We start from the raw sequence: 22,847 nt of genomic DNA on the forward strand, positions 1-22,847 counted from the left end.
GCACATCAAACACCGTTTATTCTTACAGCACCTGGCCTCCCTGACTGCTATCACCTGGTAATTACAATGAGCTTATGCAATACAAAGTTTATATACCGATTTAACAAATGTCCCTCCAAACATTTAAAAAAAAAAAAAAGAAAAGAAAGAAGCAAATAGCACAAAGTAAACAGCAAAATAATTTGTCATCTGGCATCTACCATAGTGATACACAGATTCTTCTTGGATTTTGGAAACTGAAGAGTGCCTCAGACTTGGTCAGGACAAAGATGCTATCGCACTTTGAGAGCAGCGAGGTCTCGATGGGGTTACTAAGTGTTAAACCGGTCAACCCTTCATGCCTGTCCACAGTCGACTAACCTTTCCAAAATTATTGGTTAAACACAGAGTTTAGTTGGTCATATCGGTGACACTAAAATGGGTTTAGGCTAGTCTTTGATGACAGCATGGTGGCAAAATAACTAGCATCATCCCTTGATGTAAAATGCAATTATCAAGATCTTCCTAAATGAAGTATTATGCATATTCATGGACACGTCTTGCTTTTAGGTCAACAAAAGGAGAACACCCAAGTCATTACCTTTGACCACCTGTCGGTGAAAATGAAATCTATGTAGCAGAGAGTCTATTTACCATCAAGATTTTATCTTGAGACATGCTACCAAAAATGTGTACACACATACACACACATATACACTCACCTAAAGGATTATTGGGAACACCTGTTCAATTTCTCATTAATGCAATTATCTAATCAACCAATCACATGGCAGTTGTTTCAATGCATTTAGGGGTGTGGTCCTGGTCAAGACAATCTCCTGAACTCCAAACTGAATGTCAGAATGGGAAAGAAAGGTGATTTAAGCAATTTTGAGCGTGGCATGGTTGTTGGTGCCAGACGGGCCGGTCTGACTATTTCACAATCTGCTCAGTAACTGGGATTTTCACGCACAACCATTTCTAGGGTTTACAAAGAATGGTGTGAAAAGGGAAAAACATCCAGTATGCGGCAGTCCTGTGGGCGAAAATGCCTTGTTGATGCTAGAGGTCAGAGGAGAATGGGCCGACTGATTCAAGCTGATAGAAGAGCAACTTTGACTGAAATAACCACTCGTTACAACCGAGGTATGCAGCAAAGCATTTGTGAAGCCACAACACGCACAACCTTGAGGCGGATGGGCTACAACAGCAGAAGACCCCACCGGGTACCACTCATCTCCACTACAAATAGGAAAAAGAGGCTACAATTTGCACGAGCTCACCAAAATTGGACAGTTGAAGACTGGAAGAATGTTGCCTGGACTGATGAGTCTCGATTTCTGTTGAGACATTCAGATGGTAGAGTCAGAATTTGGCATAAACAGAATGAGAACATGGATCCATCATGCCTTGTTACCACTGTGCAGGCTGGTGGTGGTGGTGTAATGGTGTGGGGGATGTTTTCTTGGCACACTTTAGGCCCCTTAGTGCCAATTGGGCATCTTTTAAATGCCACGGCCTACCTGAGCATTGTTTCTGACCATGTCCATCCCTTTATGACCACCATGTACCCATCCTCTGATGGCTACTTCCAGCAGAATAATGCACCATGTCACAAAGCTTGAATCATTTCAAATTGGTTTCTTGAACATGACAATGAGTTCACTGTCCTGAAATGGCCCCCACAGTCACCAGATCTCAACCCAATAGAGCATCTTTGGGATGTGGTGGAATGGGAGCTTCGTGCCCTGGATGTGCATCCCACAAATCTCCATCAACTGCAAGATGCTATCCCATCAATGTGGGCCAACATTTCTAAAGAATGCTTTCAGCACCTTGTTGAATCAATGCCATGTAGAATTAAGGCAGTTCTGAAGTTGAAAGGGGGTCAAACACAGTATTAGTATGGTGTTCCTAATAATCCTTTAGGTGAGTGTATATATATGTATATATGACATTATAATATATATAAAGTGTATAACAAAATAAAATAAATAAATTATGAGCTCACAGCCATTAAGCTTAATTGAATCGCAAACAGAAAAAGTGTGATGATTGCAAACTGCAGTGACAGCAGGACAGCTATGGTGTATATTAATAAAACATTACCGAATGCCTGTTAATAAATGAGAAACACGCCCTGCTAGAGATACAGCGGCCAGAGCAGGCTAGCTATGGGAGGGGGTGGGTCTACTCACAGTCAGATGACGCTTTGTTGGTAAGATGTGTGTGAGGCTGGTGATGAGGCAGGGGGCTACGCCGCTACAGGTTGCTGGTGGAGTTGGCTGAGGGAAGGCCAGTGCTAGGCTTCCGTCCTCTCTGCCGCCTCTATCATAGGTCGCTCTGCCACAGTGGTCTCTACAATACCACCCTGGGTGGGGGAGAGAAAAGAGACAATTCATAAGTCAACGCGCACTCTGACCTTGACGCGCGGACACCGGAGTAAACGGCCGAATCGGTGATGTGGACGTAATTCACCGGAGGTGTTAGGAATTTCCGACAAGAGTAAGAGAACCTTCTAGACCAGTTTGAGGCAGTTTACTCTACTGGACACGTTACCGCCAATTATATGTCAAGGTTGAAAATCATAAGGTCACAGGGCCAAATCTCCTTTCAGCCTTTATCTAAACTACTGGTCAGTAAACCTCACCCTCCATTCCGCATTCCAGTCTGACTGACCCACAATGATATGATATCCTTAAAGCATGTTTTTACTCATTCTGATTAAAAGGTCAAAGGTTCTGGACATATCGATGTGCTCATAATCCCATGTCAGAAAAACATTTAGTGAGACCGGACATTTCTAGAACATGCCTTGAGTGGACCTGCAGAGGACACAGAAGCTTGAATAGATTTAATAAAATGTTTCAACAACAGTTCTTCAATACAAAAGTCTCCAACTGTGTGGTGTGTGTGTTTGTGGAGGGGGTGTGTGTACCTTGTCAGTACTGAATGGAATTTCAAATCCATGTTTTACCCACGCAATCGTAGCTCTCTATAGCTCACTGTACTGTTTCATACAATAACCCAAAATGGTGTTACTATGGCATCCTATAGTATGGCCCTGTGACAGTCAACTGATCTATACCATCACACATGAGGCATTCATGAAGAAACACAAAAAGACATTGACAAAATGACAAGCATGTGATTCGCAGAGAACAGGCCATACATACAACTATAGATCATTTATGCATCCTCAAGTTTTTACCGTGTTCACAAAATGTCCAAATGTAATTCTCATATAAACCCGATCAAATCATGAATACTCATATTTTTTTCGACTGTCCTGTTGTTTTTTCTTTCTTTCTTTCTTTTTCTCATTTAAACACTGTTGCCATGGTGCAGGAAAGAAGCCTAGACGGACAGCTCTGTGAATTGTAAATTGTACATGACTAAATATTTTAAGGGTTTTTATATATTTATTTCCAATACATTTCTTTCCAGCTAATGGTGACTCACAGAGTTGTAGGTTTGTCTTTGGCGGTCTTGTCTGTTTACTAGGTCTGGCCAGTCACACTCATTCATATAGATCGCTAGATTTGTATGATGGATCAACACGGTTCCAGCTTTTCATCCTACCTGTCCTGGTTTCTGATAAGATGGTGCCATTGATGTGAGCTTGGGAGGGATGGAGGCGGGCCTCAGAGGAGACTGTTAATGGACAGGTGACCCCATCCTGCTAATCATCAATGAGGGTCTGAACATCTTGCATATGGCCTTAATGTTCATGTATCATTATTTCAATACACCTGGAAAAGGACTGACGCCCTCTTGCAGCCACGGATTTACTCTAGGCTTCTAGCCGCTGTGCTTTCAAATCTGCATTGCTCTTTGAGGTTTCTGGCTGGGGATTTGTAAAAGCACTTTGTGACTTACTGACATTGCCCAGGTGTGGTGGTCTGTAGGGCTTTTAAAGCTACCGAAGCATTGGCCAGGTAGGTCCACGCATTTGCCGGTGGATGTTCCAGCCTACTTACCTACAGAGAATGAGTAGTAGAGCTTTGAAGTTCAAAGACAGAAAGGCCCGAGGAAAAACTATGGACCTCACTGACTCACTGTTGTTTCTTCCACACTAGCCATACCTGCACTCAATCACTCAGGCTGCTTTTCTTTACTGCACAGCATCATCAGACTGCTGTCAAAGGCCATCTCTCATGAACTGCCATCTACCTTCCAAAAAAATTATGAACTTTTTTAAAGCATCTTTCAGATTCTGTATGAAAAGCACTATACATACGCTTTGAATGTGTGCTTTGGTTGAGAAATTTCAATTCCTTCTGTTATAAAACATTTTACCAAGACAATTATGTATTTTAATGTTCTGAATCATTCTGTGGGGTCTTTCCCTAACATATAATTGACAATATATTGAACACCAAAAACGAATAGATCCTATTTTCTTTCTGGTAGTAACATGAGCTGAATTAAATGTAAATGCCTTTAAAAAGGTGGTCTAAGGCACTAGATGTGAAAATTGCCCCTGCACTGTACAGTTTGAAGGGGCGTTTGGTCAGACTGGATTCCCTTGCCACAACTCAATCTAGTGACTCCTTGTGGCAGGTCGGGCACCTTCAAGTTAAACTGTGGTAATTAGCTGGAGGAGCACTCTCCTCTAAATGCATTGGTTTTGGACTACTTCCTGATTGACCGAGTTGTGTGATAAGAAACAGAACAACATGGTTGGACGTTTCAGAGGCCTGTTTCTCAGTCCTCCTTGTTCAGGTAAATGGATCGCTCCCACAGACAATTAGTTTTATATTAGGCAGCTAGACAGTCATCAATGCATTCAGTTACAGAACGAAAAAAGTTGGAATGAGCAAAACAAGTGACCTTGGAGACTTTGAGCATGATATGATCGTCGGTGCCAGGCACTCCTGTTCTAGTAATTTAGAAACAGCCTCCCTCCTGGGCTTTTCACACATACACAACAGTGTCTAGGGTTTACAGGGAATGGTGCGACAAACAAAAAACATCCAGTCAGCAGCAGTCCTGTGGGCGAAAACAGATTGTTGATGAGAGAGGTCGAAGGAGAATGGCAAGAATCATGCAAGCTAACAGACGGGCCACATACAAGCAAATAATGGTTCAGTACAACAGTATCAGCATGGACCAGCATCCCTGCGGAACATTTCTGACACCGTGTAGAATCCAGGTGGCAAAGAATTAAGGCAGTTCTGGAAGCAAAGTTGTCCAACCGTAGTGTATTGGCCATATACCACACGACCTATATAACCCCCCCATAACCCCCTCATCTTTGTTAAAATAGAATACAGAAACATATATAATGTATGCCATGCTGGAGATGATTTTATCCAAAGCAACTTCCAGTCATGCATGAATACATTTTAAGTGTGGTTGGCCCCAGGATATGATTCCATAATCCTGGAGTTACAAGCTCTACCAACTGAGCCATACAGGACCACTGGACTATGTTAAATAAACTGAGGAATATCAGGATAACCAAAACTTTTTTTCTAAGGAGATATACATCTTAATAATAGCTGGCTGGGAATATGGACTGTCCCCCATTCAGACAAGTTGTTTATAATTTACAAGAGGGAATATGGACTGTCATTGAGTCAGACAAGTTTTTTTAAATTCATAAGCGGGAATATGGACTGTCACACAGTCAGACAACTTGTTTTCAATTTACAAGAGGGAATATGGACTGTCAACTAGTCAAACAAGTTGTTTTAACTTCACAAGAAAGAATTTGGACTGTCATCCAGTCAGACAACTTGATTTCAATTTGCAAGGGGGAATATGGACTGTCAACTCGTCAGACATCTTGTTTTAAATATACAGGAAGGAATATGGACTGTCATCCAAACAGACAACTTTGTTTTAAATTGTCAGGAAGGAATATGGACTGTCATCATGTCAGACAACTTGTTTTAACTTCACAAGCGAGAATTAGGACTGTCATCCAGTCAGACAACTTCATTTCAATTTACAAGAGGGAGTATGGACTGTCATTCAGTGAGACAACTTGTTTAAATGTAGAGGAAGGAATATGGATTTTCATCCCATCAGACAACTTGTTTTAACTTCACAAGAGAGAATTTGGACTGTCATTCAGTAAAACAACTAGTTTTATATTTACAAGAGGGAATATGGACTGTCATCCAATCAGACAACTAGTTTTACATTTACAAGAGGGAATATGGACTGTCATTTAGTCAAACAACTTGTTTTAAACATACAAGAGGGGATATGGACTACCATCCAGTCAGAAAACATGTTTTAACTTTACAAGAGGGAATATGGACTGCCATCCAATCAGACAACATGTTTTAACTTTATAAGAGGCCAATCCTGAATCCCTGACTGCAGCAGACAAAAAAGTCTCAACATGTGACTACAATGAATACAGAGTTTTTTTTCTCCATAAATGCTTTATCTTTTCATCAGATTTTTGCTTTTGGTTATCTTGTGCAGTCTGCTCTGAGCTAAAATATTTATTTTTCTAAAAAGGTCTTTGTTTATCCTTGCATACTTTCCATTGTATTAGTAGGCCTATGCCCCTGGCAGACCAGCCAGATGAATGTAATTAAACACTGCTTTGTAGATGCACAGCAGCAGTCAAAAACAACATTTTGGAAAAAAACTATGACATTGACATACAGTAAAATATCATAAAGTAAGAGAATACACTGACGTGCATATCTAGTAATACAATAAAAGCTTCTAAAAGGGTTCTCCTTTGCAATTTATGTTCCTGGTATATCTTTTTTGGTTTCCATGTAGATTGCTCTGTGGAAAGTGTTGTACATTGAAACCAAAAGGGTTCTACCTAGAAAAAAGTGTTCTTCAAAGAAACAAATAAACTTTTTTTTCTGTAACCTGTTTGCTAAATAATACCTGTGGTGGTTATACTAGACAAAACAAATGATGATGAATTTATCGCTGTAGCATAATTATTTTGCTGGTCCCAGTGAGCAACATTCTCTGTTCCCAGTATAACTATTTCCAGGTAAAACCTATTTTCTAACAAGTTTCAGGTAGTAAAAAGTTTTCTTCTACATGGACAGCTGGAGCACCGACTTGGAATAATTTTTTTCCGGATAGTACCAACAACTGACACAGACCATCACCTCATCGTAAATGTTTGTGTCCATCAACATAAATAGTATTTGTCACTCCATTGTCAAACTGAACTATAGTTTTCTGGCTCAGTAAATAAAGCTGTAACAATGTTTTTTTTTGGTTGCGTAAGACAAAATGGCACCATGTTTCTAAAGAGAAAACTGCCATGCATCATGTGTAAGCCCAACAAATCTCCACTCAAAGGAAACAAGTCATGGTTAACTTGGCCAAGCAATCCACCAATACATTGAATGACTTATTTGACAGTGTGGGTTGCTCACAGTCAAAGAAAAAAGTTAAGGACATCCATGGACTACATTAAAGGCACTCTACCTCCTCTATCATGGTTAAATACACCAGGTGTCTCTAAAGTGATATCAGTTTCTTCTTGAATTACTAAGCCTTTACCTTACAAATTAATTCAATCGCATGTTGTTCCTTGAAAGCTGCCCAAAAAAAGATATCCCACTCTTTGAGTCTGGGGATCAAAGACCTTTAAATAATTATCGTCCAACATCAGCATTAAAATGTTTTTAAAGGTCCTTCTTTTGTCAACATAGACTGTAATATCCAGGAACTCAGACCATAAAGTTTCATTTAGGAAATATTAGCTATACAACTTATTTTTGGGCTTAGTGAATTCTCATTTGAAAAACCGGGAATATTTCTTTTTTATTTACCAAAAACATTATGGGGCAGCCAAAAACTGCTGCCTTTTGCCCACCACTGGTCTACAATATTAATACGCCTATAAATACACATTACCTCCCAGACGTTCTACCCCAGTGCTAATAAATTCCAGTCCTGGAGACCCAAAACCCTTCTGGTTTTCCCCTATAAATACACATACCTCCCAGATGTTCCACCCCAGTGCTAATAAATTCCAGTCCTGGAGACCCAAAACCCTTCTGGTTTTCCCCTATAAATACACATACCTCCCAGACGTTCTACCCCAGTGCTAATAAATTCCAGTCCTGGAGACCCAAAACCCTTCTGGTTTTCCCCTATAAATACACATACCTCCCAGACGTTCTACCCCAGTGCTAATAAATTCCAGTCCTGGAGACCCAAAACCCTTCTGGTTTTCCCCTATGAATACACATACCTCCCAGATGTTCTACCCCAGTGCTAATAAATTCCAGTCCTGGAGACCCAAAACCCTTCTGGTTTTCATCCCCTCCAGCTAATAGGGACTAATCCAGATCTCAGACCCCAGGTGAGTACAATGAGGTGCAGGTGGAAACAAAAAACTGATGTTTTTCAGGTCCCCAGGGACAGAACTGAATACCAATGCTCTACCCAAACACTTGAAAGGATGTTCATTCTTAAATGCATTTATTTTACACAAAAAACGATGATAACCTTCACTCTTCCCAGTGTGACAACACACATTGTCAATTCTCTATTCAATACATATTTCATTCCATACCAAAACATCATCATCCCTCTATATGTCTGAGCAAAGACGAGGAGCCTGCCTGCTGATCCAAACCACCCTACAGACTAGAGATGGGAGGAAGACTTGATACAGTTACTTATTGTCATATTGTTTTGGATGATAAACCGTACCGTTTGGACAATAACGCAAAAGTTGTTCCTTGGAAACTTGTTCTCAGACTTCTTTTAAAATAGAGAATCAATTGGTTGCAGCACATTTCCTTTCATGGCTGATAAAACAATGTTTCTCTCATGGCTCGCTCTTGTCTCTCTGCAGCAGACATACGCTGAGCAATGTTTTTGGAACAACAAATCTCAGTGTATATCGCATCGACACTTAAGTATTATGACAATATTCTATCATGAGGTTCCTGACAATCCACAGCTATACTACAGGCTCAGTCATTCAGTTTTACTGTATACCTAAGCTCTTTCTTGGGTGTGGTTTTTATCCCAGCCCTATCAGTTTGAAAACATTGGTGTTTAACTTGTACATCAACATCACAGTTCAGCTTGTAGCCAAATTGTAGCCATTTTCGTGTTTGAATCACAGCTAGGATTTTGGTGATTCTCTCAAGGCAGCAATATTTGCAGAACTTACCAAAAGACCTTCCAGTGATACTATGAACCGAGTCTGGAGCCATTGCTATGCAGCTTTAAAAAGATTTTGAGTGTTGCATGGCAACAGCAGGAACACATCAATGCCAATATGACACCCTTAATTGTTTACTGACCCCATATAATGCATACAATCAAAACAAGGTCCCAGCCTCTACGCTTGCGGATCCCTTATAAAGTTTCTTGTGTAAACACACTTGCTGGGAAAGTAGTCATTGTTTGACCTATAACATACATTGCCTAAAAAATATGGCCACTGTCCCAAACAGTAACTAAAGGTCAAATGCATGGTGCATAGTTCTATTCGTCCTGTTTTTCACATGTTAACACACCAAGTATAGACAACAGGGGAGGGTGGGGTTAACATACATAATACAGACAGCAGGGGAGGGTGGGGTTAACACACCTAGTATAGACAACAGGGGAGGGTGGGGTTAACACACCTAGTATAGACAACAGGGGAGGGTGGGGTTACCATAACTAGTATAGACAGCAGGGGAGGGTGGGGTTAACACACCTAGTAAAAACAGAAGGGGAGGGTGGGGTTAACACACCTAGTATAGACAGCAGGGTAGGGTGGGGTTAAAATACCTAGTACAGACAGCGAGAGAGGGTGGGGTTAACACACCTAGTATAGACAGCGAGGGAGGGTGGGGTTAACACACCTAGTATAGACAACAGGGGAGGGTGGGGTTAACTCAAATAGTATAGACAGCAGGGAAGGGTGGGGTTAACACACCGAGTATAGACAGCGAGAGAGGGTGGTGTTAACACACCTAGTATAGACAGCAGGGGAGGGTGGGGTTAACACACCTAGTATAGACAGCAGGGGAGGGTGGGGTTAACACACCTAGTATAGACAACAGGGGAGGGTGGGGTTAACACACCTAGTATAGACAGCGAGGGAGGGTGGGGTTAACACAAATAGTATAGACAACAGGGGAGGGTGGGGTTAACACAAATAGTATAGACAGCAGGGGAGGGTGGGGTTAACACAAATAGTATAGACAGCAGGGGAGGGTGGGGTTAACACACCTAGTATAGACAGCAGGGGAGGGTGGGGTTAACACACCTAGTATAGACAGCAGGGGAGGGTGGGGTTAACACAAATAGTATAGACAGCAGGGGAGGGTGGGGTTAACACAAATAGTATAGACAGCAGGGGAGGGTGGGGTTAACACAAATAGTATAGACAGCAGGGGAGGGTGGGGTTAGTTAAGCCAATGGTTTAGTTGAGTCACATCTAGGAAATAACCACAAAATGAATCTGTGACCAAATAATTCAGAAAAGGTCATAATTTCATGGAGTCTGTGAAAAAAGAAAACCGCCTGAAAGAAGTGGTAAGCAAGGTCCATTACCCACAAAACACCATCACCAATTTACCCCAAGGCAGCTCAAATTGCTCTGTCCCTGTGCTCAATTAACTCTATACCATGAGATCACACGTTTGAAGCTAGGTTTTCAAAATTGTTATGTTCACATTCATTCAAATTATTTCCAGGTACGTACAACTTCCTAAAACACATGTAGATATCCCTGTTAGAAAGAATAATATTATTTTAATGCTGAATGTAAATCAATTTACCCCACTCTCTTCTATGCATTCACTCACCTTTTCACTCCACTCACACACTCATTCACCTACTCACATCTTATCTCCACTCCTTTACTCACACCTTCACACTCCTTCACTCAGTCACTCACAAACTCCTAACACCAAGAAAAAAACACCAAGAAAATAAAAGGCCTCGTTCTATTCTGACCATAGATCATTTGAAAAGTGCCACAAAGTGCTGAAATGAAATAGGAAATCACGGTGGTATACAACGAGCCAGTCGATGCCGGTTTTAATAGTGTGTTGACTGTCATTCTATGGTGACCCGACGACAAAGGCCTCTGCATGGCTGGTTCTAGACAACACAAGCATATACATTTCCTCCCCTCAGTTGCAATCTAGACATGTAAATCCACCTGCCTGAGGGGTGAAGTGAGGTGAAAACGGGCAACAAAGGAGCGGACCGGGGGGAAGCAAGCTTCAGCTGCCCAGACTGCCACTCACAACACTGATTCCATTTTAGCTGTGACACAGTGGGTGAGCAGCAGCCAGCTCCTACCTGCGGTGAATGCTAATCAGTCCAGGGGTCTCCCTCCCTCCCTCCTCCCTCCCCTGCCTTGGACGAAAGGGGCTGATGATCCTTCAAAATTAATTAGATCCTTTTTGGAGGCAGCCATTTTCTTTCACTCCTTAAGCCTCTGCCAAAAAATCTGTATCATTTCTATATTCGTCCCCCATTTAGAGGGAGTCAAACTGTACTTGGGGAAATACTCTGCTCTTTCTTAAAAAAAAAAGAAAAGAAAAAGGCAAAATGCATCGTTTGTCTGATATTGATCTCCTCCGAAACATTTCCACAGCTCTCCCTTTGGTTGTTTTTTTACTCTCTCGCCCTTCTTTCACTATGTGTCTCCCTCTACTCTGTAGGGTTAGCTGTCAATAAGTCCCCAGAGGTCAGTTCGTCTGCTAGAAATCAGACACAATGCTACAGACTGCCAGCTCCCTGCCCTGCTGCCACAACAAAGACCACAGGAGGAAAAAAAAGCAAGAGAAAAAGGGAAAAGAGGACCGTCAACAGTCAGACTTCAGGTTAATCAGAGCTGCCTTAATTAGTTGGCAACCTCCTGAAGAATACTGCGCCGAATTTGGAAATCAGTTTAATCTAGGGGGAAAATGAAAAGGTGGGGGATGGGGTTGAGGACGGAGATGAGAGGCGGGTTTGTGAAAGGAGACTATGTCAGCCATGTGAATAATATACATCTTGAATATGCAAATGCGACTTACAATACACACAACAAGCATATACTTTCTCCTTGATACATGTGAGCCTATAGAGTGTGTGTGTGTGTGTTGGGGGGGGCTGATTTTAATGGAAATGAACCGACCCATTTGTTTCCTTGGGGGATGAATAATCTGTGAGGTGTATTGTGTTGTACCCACTGTAGCATTCAGAAGGATATTTGGACCTACTGTATGAGTCCGAAAACTGCTAACAGCGAACAGCATGCAGTGTTTCATGGCTTTCTGTTGTTGCACCTGATTTGTATCAATAATGGTCAAGTTAAAAATGAGGGATTCAATATGTTAAAACAATCTGGTTCAAGCGTTGTTTCGTCACCATGTAATTCACACTGCCGGAAATAAAGCATTTGAAAATGGGTCAGCTTTCAACACTTGTATGCTAAGTATTTGCTTACTGACGAAATTGCAAATATACAAAAAAAAAACTGTTTTACACCAGATGAAATAATTATGGGCACAAATGTCATAAGAGTGGCACACGTGATTCATACATAATTTGTTTTCTGTCACAGTATTGTTGATGTAGCTGAGGTACAGTCTGACAGAGGTCAACCCCAGCCTCAGCAGGCCCACTGATTCATCACAGCATTTCTAGAATTTCACACAAATCTAAAATGTATTTAAATAACTTGAATAACCAAATATACATAGGGCACATCTACTCAGTCAGTGTAACATTTCACGTTATTTTAACAAATAAATTAATAATCACAAGGTGCTGTAAATGGAACAATATGGCAAATGCCACTCAAATAAATACATTATTGGGAATATGGATGTTCAGTCCTTTCCAGACAATATTTGTTGGGTAATTAAATTAATGAGAAATATACAGTACTAAATCTCTTATTACAGTTGAGTGTTTTAAAATCAAGCTCTCGTGCTATTAAGTGTAAACATGAAAAATACCTAATAATATGCTTAATGCACCCAAAATGCACCCACACTCTTTATTCGAATGAATGGAAAACAACAGCTTAATCTCAGGTTTTAATTGATTTACCTTTTGTCTGCTGATGAACTCTGGTGGCAGAAAATCCATCACATTTAAAAACAACATTAACAAACTCCTACAGATTGCTTTTATAAATAAAATCCCTAATAAAAAAGATAACATTGTGTTAACATGAGATGTTCCATTCCTTACACATTCTTCACATTTTCAAAATGTACTGGACTGAAAAAAGCTGAAGCATAAACAGTGGGCATGTTTATAAAGGTAGAACGAAGAAATTTAGCAATTCTCAACACGTTAATGAGTTCATCAACGAAACACGAGCTTACAACCCCCCAACAATAATAGGATTTGGAGGGTTTAGGCAATGTTCTAGTCTAATTTAATCATACTCCATCGTTAATGTTTTTGGTCATGTGGGTTTGTATAGCTTCAATGTATAGCTTCAACAACGGTTTAAAAATATTATAATGAATGATATCTGTTATTGCATTGCAAACAATGAACTTGACAGTGGTTAGACCTCCCTTGACAGTCACTCAGACCTCCATACTAAATTAAGGGCCAGGCTGTTGAAATGATTGATTCCAATAAAATTACCATAAAAGTTTAGAAACGGTAGAAAAACTGTTACCATTTATGAAATGTTACAAAAGCACAACTGAGAATGTTATGTAACAACCTACAAAAATACATACATTAGGGTCCTGTTTGGTTGTGACATAACTGGAGCCTGCTTTGCAAAAAAAAATTTAAGATCCAGAACAAGCTAGAAATGTAATGGAAAGATTGTATGAAAAGCAGGATGGCTGAAAAAAGTAAAGCACACAGTGAGTGACTAACATCCCTCTTGAATAAAGGCTTATTCGCAAGTATACCCAGTGTTCTGTTGTCCGTTAAACTGCTGTTGACTTTACTTTTGTTTTATTTCAATTTTTGTACCAAAAAGGTTCTGCATATTTTTCATTCTTCTGGCAGACATGTTGTGACCCTTCTGATATTTGCTGAGTAATGTAGGTATGTAATGAAGCCAAATACTGTAATGTGTAAACCAGTAGTCCACTCATTAGCATTAGCCATGATGAGAAGATGTGTTCCGTTCAGCAATGCCAGGAGATTAGCAGTGGGGGGCAGATTCATATAATAGTGATTAAACATAACATTACATGCTTTCAAAGAAGAACGATGTCTCGAATAATCCTGTTTACATGGACACATCTGAAATAAGGCTACCTGATGAGGCTTAATGTCTGAAATTAATGTTCTGCCATATTTTGAAAAGCCTGTTTGATTCTGAGTGTCGACATATAAAGTTTGCTTATTTCTTACTTATTAAGAAGCCGACTTTCGCTGTTTTTTTAACTAACTTCACTTATGCTGAAGAGGGAGGTTTGCACGGTCGTGTCGGCAAATGAACAGATTAAATAATATCCGGATCTCACATTTATTTAGTATCCCATTTTATTAACAAAAATTTAAAATGCCAACCTAACACAGGAATAGATCACAAGTCATGTAATTCCTGATGACCGCACAAACAGGAAAAAAAGGAAACTTTTTTTTATTACGTTTGCATATATACTTTGATATATACCGTGTGGCCATTTTATTAGACACACCTACCCATTTACCAAAATGGATCCCTTATACTGTCAGTGAACCATGTGACTGTAGCTTGTTACAGAAAGCCGGCAGACAGGCATCAAGGCATTCGGTTACATGTTGTAGACATTTTGAAATGGCCTTCTTCCTAGGCTTTTCATACACAATAGTTTACTGGGAATGATACGACAAACAAAATACAGCACAAGTACTGTGGTTGAAAACTGTGTGAAGACGCGAGAGGTGAAAAGAGAATGCCAAGAATTGTGTAAGAAATGAAGGCGGGCCATGAAGAGGCGCAGTACCATAATGGCGCACCATGGCAGACGGGCATCATGGAACTTGTAAGCTTCTTGTTACGGACAGACCTTTGCAGCAGACAAACACACCAGGTATGACAATTTCTGGCTGTACCACTATCCGATCTGTAGGAAGTGTGTGATGCCATCGTGTCACCATGGAGCAGCATCCTTTTAGGAATGTTACCCCCACCTTGTAGAATCCATGGTCTGAAGAATTCAGGCTGTTCTGGAAGCGAGAAGGTTTCACCTAGTAAGAGATAGGTGTACCTAATAAACTGGCCAATGTGTGTTCATGCATGTCAAATATTACTGTGCATCTCATTCCACCTTTCTACTCCCTTTCCCCAATCTCATAATAACCAATAGTACCCGTGGCTATGTCTCAATGCAACAACTACAAACGGATTTGGAAGCATTAAAGATCAGGGCATGTCTTCCTCCTAAGCATCTGTGCCAAGCCATTCTGATTTTATAACCTTCTCTCTCTTTTTTTAGATCTTAAAGATGTACACTTCTTTATAATGATCTGGACCTATATATAAATCTATCTATCAATAAACCCACTTACAACTAGAGTATACAGAATAAGCCAGCTCTATGTAAGTCAATGGAGAGTGCAGCCTGCTACAGGTTCCTCCCTCTTTCTGCACCTCTCCCACAAAAAGAGAACCATCATGCTCTTCCAAGTATTGTTTTTGCTGATGAGTATAAACCTGTGTGATTAGATCAGGAGTAAAAAAGTATAGTGGGTTTGCACTCTCCCACAAGCACAGGTGTTTACATGCATACCACAGACATACACACATGCAGGTGTGCCTTTAGACATATACTTAGCAGTGAGAAGACGGTCTGACAACAGCCCTATTAGAAAGAAATCAAATAATGTGATCCATGGCTACTTTAAAGAAAAGACCTGAAAACCTTTCATGACATCAGCATTCATAACAGCTTGCAGCAATGTCTGATGAATGATCTTATGCCATCATGATTGAAACAAGCATAAGCACGTCTCACCAACTATAGCTGGAAAACTCACCAAAATATTTGCATGTCATAAACTCCTGACCAACACCCCTTCTACTGAATTTCAAACATGATTTAATTTGAATTCATGAGGCTTTTTCATAAATACTAAGAAATATCAAGAATGTTCACATCAATCAAAACATGAACTAAAAGAAAGGCTCAACCATTAATTATTCCCAAACCACTGATTTAGTATAATGTTCATGTGTCCGTAGGCCTAAATGCAGAACTTGGAAAAGCAGTCAATATCAGGATTCTGCTTGAATCTCATGGTTGGCTGCCTTTCGATATGCATTTTAGTGTTTCACAAAGCCATTCAGAAGATAAACCATTTGACCACTCATGTGACCGTCTTTAAAATGCTTTAACCCTGAAGCAGATTTTTGCACAATTGCAGTCTTATTATTTTGGCACGGCAGGTGTTCATACCAACTGCCAAATTTGGAATGAAAAAAAAGAAGGAAAAAAAATAGAATTCAAGAGAAACAGTAAACACTTGTACTATCGGATGTAATGAGGAATCTTTGGGAAAAGAATCATAGATTTCACACCGCAAGCACTCCCATCGCTTTACACCCTAACACACTCCAAAGCCGAACACAACATAAATCTCTGAAGATGGGTATGTTATATGAAAGAGATACAATATCCCTGTATCTTGTTAGCTCCCATAACCTTTGACCTCTATAATTGTTATGCTGGCAAATGGAGACTAGGCTTACTTCGGTGCTAATGGCCTGCTGGCCAGCTTCTCGGGCATCTACTGTAACTAGCTACAAAAGCTTAGTACCCAATTACACATCACATCCAAAATAGAAAAAAATAATTAATACACATTTATACCAAGTATTTATAAAGTATGTCATTTAATGGCGTTGTCTGCTGTTAATCCAGAAGTGTTGACCCAAACTGCCGACCTGGAAATATAAGGTCTTTACAAATATGACCCACAGCTGAATAACTGTGTTGCAAGGAGAACTTGTTAAGAATGCCAGCCATTACACAAGAATGAAGCAATGAACCAGAAGCTTATTGTTTTTTTCTGTTTTAGAGAATAATAGTAACATGATTCAATCAAGAGACAAACCAACATACAGGACAGTCTGTGATTACTAGAATTGCATTAAAAGTTTACAAGTCCCATAAAACATAAACCACTTGTCATTGTCACAATATTGACATGTCCTATTGGGGACTCTTAACCCATTTAATCTAAGGTTGAATGTAAGGTAACAGTGATTACAAATATTGTGTTGTTGCTGAACAGAAACAGTGTCTAGAAAAGTACAACAACCCAATTATGGAAATAGTTTGAATCTGCTATCATCTTCACAAGACGACATGTAAAATATATTTCTTAAATTAATACATATAATGGCAATAATACTTAAAGCTGGGTAGGACTAAACCATTGGTTATATACTGGATACTACACCAGGCTGTTGCAGGTGCAGTCAGAAGACGAATAAAATGTTGACCAGCAATTTTGTTTTAATATACATTACAATCTACCAAATAATTCCTCAGGCCCAATGTACATAGAATACTTTTGTCATTATCCTTGAGAATGTAAAATGTCCCGCACTAGGTCACCAACGCTTGTACAGGCTACAGATATGTATTATACTACACAGTATAACTACACAACAGACCTTAAAAAATATGTAGGACAAGCTACTTTTACAGTGTTTGACATGCAAACTGCTACAACATGTAAAAGCAAGGAGTGTTAAGAAATTCTTACAAACAAAAATAGTGTATGTTTTACATGAAAGAATAATAACAGTGTCTGGATCACCAGGTCATATCCTCTAGGTTACCTGTGTTCTTGTAACCCCTAAAGCACACTTGTCTCACCATCTTCTAAATATGTTAACTACCTAGATGTTAAATTGTCTGAATCAGGCAGCATACCTTCTAAAAATAATACTGAAAAGCTAGCTTATGTAAAGAGTCTATTATGAGAATCACTTGATAATCGTGATCCATTTCATGCGGGATGTGTTAGGATAGAGCATGAACGCAAAAGCAGAGTGTCTGTTTCTTCAGTCGATATTCATTAGGCAAAGATAGATTTGTTTGTGAACAAAATGAAAGTGTTTCGTAATACTAGGGCTAACTGTTTACATGGGTAAAGCGACACATCTAAAGATATGATTACCAGCAATATAAAAAGCAGTAACGAAGTGTGGAAAGTCCTAATAGTCTTTACTTTAGTGGGTCAACTCTTGCTTTAACACAAATGCCATTGTGTAGATAATATGTCTTAGGTTTTTCCATTGCACACAAATGTCACTGTTTTTTATGGGTTATAGTCTGTCTCACTGTTTTGGCCAGCCTGTTTAAGTTTTGTTCACTAGGCCTAAAAGGCTTTTCAGGATGCCTAGGTGTAAACAAGAACAATATTAACTTACTCTGGCAAAAAGTATTGAAAAGTCTATTTTATTTATTTTCTAAAACCATCTCCAGATCCTTTCCCTTTTCAATACACAGTGATCTCACCATGACTTGTAGAAAACCATATGGGTAGCGGGGTTAGCCGAGGACACACATGCACGTTGGCAAACATACAACTTCTCTATTAGAATCCAAGATGCATTTCTCACATCAGTGAAATGCCTGAGCTTTGTGTGTGTTTAAAGAGTATAGCAGAGGAGAAACTATTTACATGCCATAAGTTTTTTACCCAAATAAAGTATGTTAAGGAATTAAAGTACAGCACAACAAGTTCAACAAAGACCATACCGACAGACCGTGCTTACAGGAAAGAGAAAAAAGATATTCTGAAACAATAAACTACTGTAGCTACAAAGTCCTTAGATATTGACATGAGAGAAATTACAATATACAGTATACACAAATATTTTAAGTGCTAGTGTTTCCTTTGCTACTCCATCATAACTCTTTGAGTGTACTGAGAAAATGCATGGTTTGAATAATAATGGGTTTGTTGGATTTGATTTCACTCAAACATTGTCTAACAAATCCCAATACATAAACAGCGAAACAATGTTATTCCTCACCGTGTGGCTTGGCTGCACTGTGGGTTTGATTGAATTCAGCCTGACTATCTGACGATCAAGCTGATTCACTTAAGGACATATTGTGTGGAGAAGTCACATTAAACCTGACCTTGGTAACCTAGGCAGAGGAGGGAATATAGGCCTAGTGGCCGAAAGCCATATAGAAAATGCTTTCAAAAAAGTATCTGATCAGACTCTTTGTTGTTTTTTTATTACTACTATCTAGTTAATTGGACAGGGAGCGGCAATGTAATCACCAGTTGACATGACAGTTTTTAGGTGGAGCCCTATAGGCATACTCAGTGGATATTTGTCCTTAAACCTACTCGAAAATCTATTGGGTTTGAGCATCTCAGACTACATACACAGTTCTGAAGTCAGTATTGAGGCCTAGATGACTGTCACTGGGGAAGAATGTTAACACCAGTCAGTGATCTGCTCAGACAGTGCACTGGCCATCTAGCCAGTCAGCTACCGGAATTTGGTAGCTTACTTACTATCTCTCTGTTTTTTTTGTGGGGGGTTTTGGCATTGTGGAGAAGGAACGTGTAAGTAGTAATGCAGTGTAGTTTGCTTTGAGATAAATATTAAAACATTGAGATTGAAGCTTGAAGCTTCTTCCTGTTGTGAATGTTAAGATAGTTTGCCTAGTGATCAATGCAGTTGTGGTTTGAACATCTACATAGTTTTCATGGTAACCCTCCTAGATGTGTTTGTAGTAGACTTAGCAATGGAAGGCTCACTCCTCTTTACTTCCCTCCACTTTCCCTCCAACACCTCCACATGACATAGGCACACCCATGGCAGGGTGCCCTCACTATCTCAACAGCCTACCAAGCATATGTCCTTGGCAGTAGTCATAAGAATGGCTGCTAACAGAAGGTGGCTACAACCCACAAAGTTAAAGTAAGTGAAACAGCAAATTATACAAAACTAGGAATGTACAAATAATTACAAGTCATGTCAACAGCCAAGTTACGTCGCGGGGGGGGGGGGGGGGGGCGGAGATAGAGAAGTCAACAGCCAATTTATGAGTCAGAGAAGACTGTAAAGTGACCAGGAACTCATAATAATAAAAAGAATGACATTTGTGATTGTGTCTCATTCTAATCAAAGAAATTAATTGAAAAAGTATGTTGTTTTTGTACAATTTGCAGTGTACATTATTACACTTGTGTTTCAGCCCCTCAACCAGCCAATCAGATGAAACCTGTGTAGAGCCTGATTCTAGCACTGATGTAGAAAGCAGACTATGATAACGTCATCTTATTAATACAATTAATTAATCTTCTGCAACATTTGTTTGTAAGGATATATTTTAGGACAAAAAGGAGATATAAGCAGTAGGACATCTCAGCATCCTTCTGAAAGGTCTATAATATATCTCAAAAGAAATGACAAATGTTGTCATCTGTGCCACGGAATACACTGAAATATACTGTCCATTCCTTATTTGTCTTGGAACAATGGTGGACCTCTTCCTATCCCAGTCTGCGATCATGCTACACGATGTCCACCATTTTTCCAAGACAACTAAGGTTACCTGTCTAAATAACTATTGTTGTGTAGCACTCACTTTTTTCTTTTTGTGAAGTGCATCAAGAGGAAGATAATGGACCGCATCAGCTTCCCCTTGACCCACTGTAATTTGCACACCGCCCTACCAGATCCATGGATGACATGATCGTTATTGCTCAACACGCTGCCCTGGACCAGAGAAACACCTATGTGGGAAAGCTGTTCATCGACAACAGCTAACTGTTCAATACTGTAATCTCTGCCAAGTTCTACTTTATGCTCAGGACCCTGAGACTGAATGCTTCTCTCAGAAACTAGATCCTGGACTTCCTAACAAGCAGAACCCAGGTGTCGAGGGTAGCCAATGCAAATCCGACATGCTGACTTTCAACTGGGGGGTGCCCCAGGGGTCTGTGTTCAGCCCCCTCTTGTACTACCTGTCAAGCCAAGTAAAGCGTCTTTCATAATTTATTTCAGTATATCGGGCCATTGGGGAGGTTTAGGGGCAAGGTGCTGTGGATGAAGACTGGTTGCTAAATTAGGCCGAATAAGCCAATTCCTATTTGCCATGAGTTTTTCCCGATCTTTCTATTCTACCAAAGTCCAAGTTAAACACCTTGGTCCACAAGCCCAGTTCACTTATTTGGGGCAGAATTGTCTGAGAACAAGATTAATTACAGCCTAATGCTCAAATATCCTTACATAATGTGTTGGAGAGCCTTAGTTTCCCACTTACTGATTTACTCAGCAAATGAGAACAACACAGCTGTTGCTGAGCTAATTGACGGTTTTCTACGTCTTCCGTTTAAAGGCTTGCTGTGCTGGAGAGACAGACAAGCCCCAGCATTTGTGGAAGGGATGCACAATAACGGGGGGGGGGGGGGGGGGGGGGGTCCTCCATTTACAAATGTCTTGATATGTCAATATTTTAGTGACCAGTTGCCAGAAAACCGACAGCTGGGCGTACTAACACTATAAAACACTCTGCATGAAGGGCAGTGTCGAATGAACATCAGGCCTAAGTTGGATTCACGAAAACTGAGAGGCTGAAACTTAACATATGGGCTACACAAGAGAACCGGAATATTGAAACTGCTAAATAAATAAAAAATACTCTAGATTAGTAGCTATAATTTAGAAAATGCATCTTGGAACTTATTTTATAATAAGGGAATTTGAATCATACTTTTGGCCTTTGAAAACAAATAGACATATGGCTTACCTTTCAATTTAAACTGGACACCTCCGAAACCTCCCCATGTGGTAATGTCATCACAGATCACATTTGATGTCCTGGCAGTGTGTTGGTGAGCCAATACACACCTACTGCTAAGGACAAAAAATTGAATCAGTTATCATGAATCAAAACTTGACATCTTGCATATAAATAAATACTAACTGAAAACACTAGTAAAACATTGTTTCCAAATAAACCTCCCTACTTTGCTAGACCCACTGAATAGTAACATGAATAAGTGAGGTTTTTCTTCAAAATCTAAAAACATATTATTTGTTGTAATTAGAATGTACATTTGACCATAATGGAAACTGGACGTGTTTAAAATCTGTTGGGTTTCAATTAATGAACAATAAAAAAAAATAAAAAATGATTGAACTGAACCCAAAAAGCAGAGATGGCTGTTGGATGCCAAAATGTGTGTCTAAAAAATGTACCAACATGTCCCACCAACCGGCTTCAATTGCAATACCTATTGTGTGATACTGCCACTTATTACAACAATTATAATTGAATCCATCATACTGTACACCATTAGTAAGTGCAATAATGTCAAACATCACATTTTAAACCAATACACTTAACATAAAACTGCTGGTTTCTGTCTCGTTATCAAAAAGAAAATGGAGCATGACATAGATACATTAAATTGGATGGGACATACTTGTAGGCATTTACATTTCTGTTTGGAATTGTATCTCAGTGCAAGATATGTTTTGATCATTCATGTTGGCTAATTATCAACAGTTATTTGAAACAATAATGTTCATATATATATGACCTCATTTTCTATATTATTATTTGTGTATATCCTAGGTTATTATTCACATTATAATTTAGTAAAGCTCTTGAGCTATTAAATGTTTTTATTATTATTTTGTGATGGGAAATTTGTAATTGAAATTGTTCAGGTTATTGCCTACCCTATTGGCCCAACAACATTATGGAATCAATCCGAAGATCAGCTGTTCATTCATTATGAATAGATTTTCACTTTATAAAGGCCTGTGAATGATGTAGGTTACACCTGTTGACGCTCCTTGATTCAGACCTCACTGAAATCACGGACAACACCACTGCAATTAATGGCACCCTCAACTGAACAAGTGAGATAATACTTTTGGTCAAATTATTTTTCAAAGATCATAGACATTCATCATGGAAATGTACCTATTTATTTATTGATGTAAATTACGTCACAATAAC

At 39.6% G+C, this 22,847-nt stretch overlaps 1 protein-coding gene across 1 annotated transcript in view; it reads right to left on the bottom strand.

Moving 5' to 3' along the window:
• zbtb20 (zinc finger and BTB domain containing 20) overlaps positions 1 to 22,847 on the bottom strand; it is a 32,862-nt gene that overhangs the window by 7,225 nt on the left and 2,790 nt on the right. Inside the window, 2 exon segments of the mRNA XM_010870539.5 lie at positions 2,178 to 2,350; positions 21,627 to 21,730. The gene's annotated coding sequence lies outside the window, so the exon portion shown is untranslated.

Source organism: Esox lucius, chromosome 7 (genome assembly GCF_011004845.1).
Source record: "Esox lucius isolate fEsoLuc1 chromosome 7, fEsoLuc1.pri, whole genome shotgun sequence".
In the NCBI taxonomy this organism is placed as follows: Eukaryota; Metazoa; Chordata; class Actinopteri; order Esociformes; family Esocidae; genus Esox; species Esox lucius.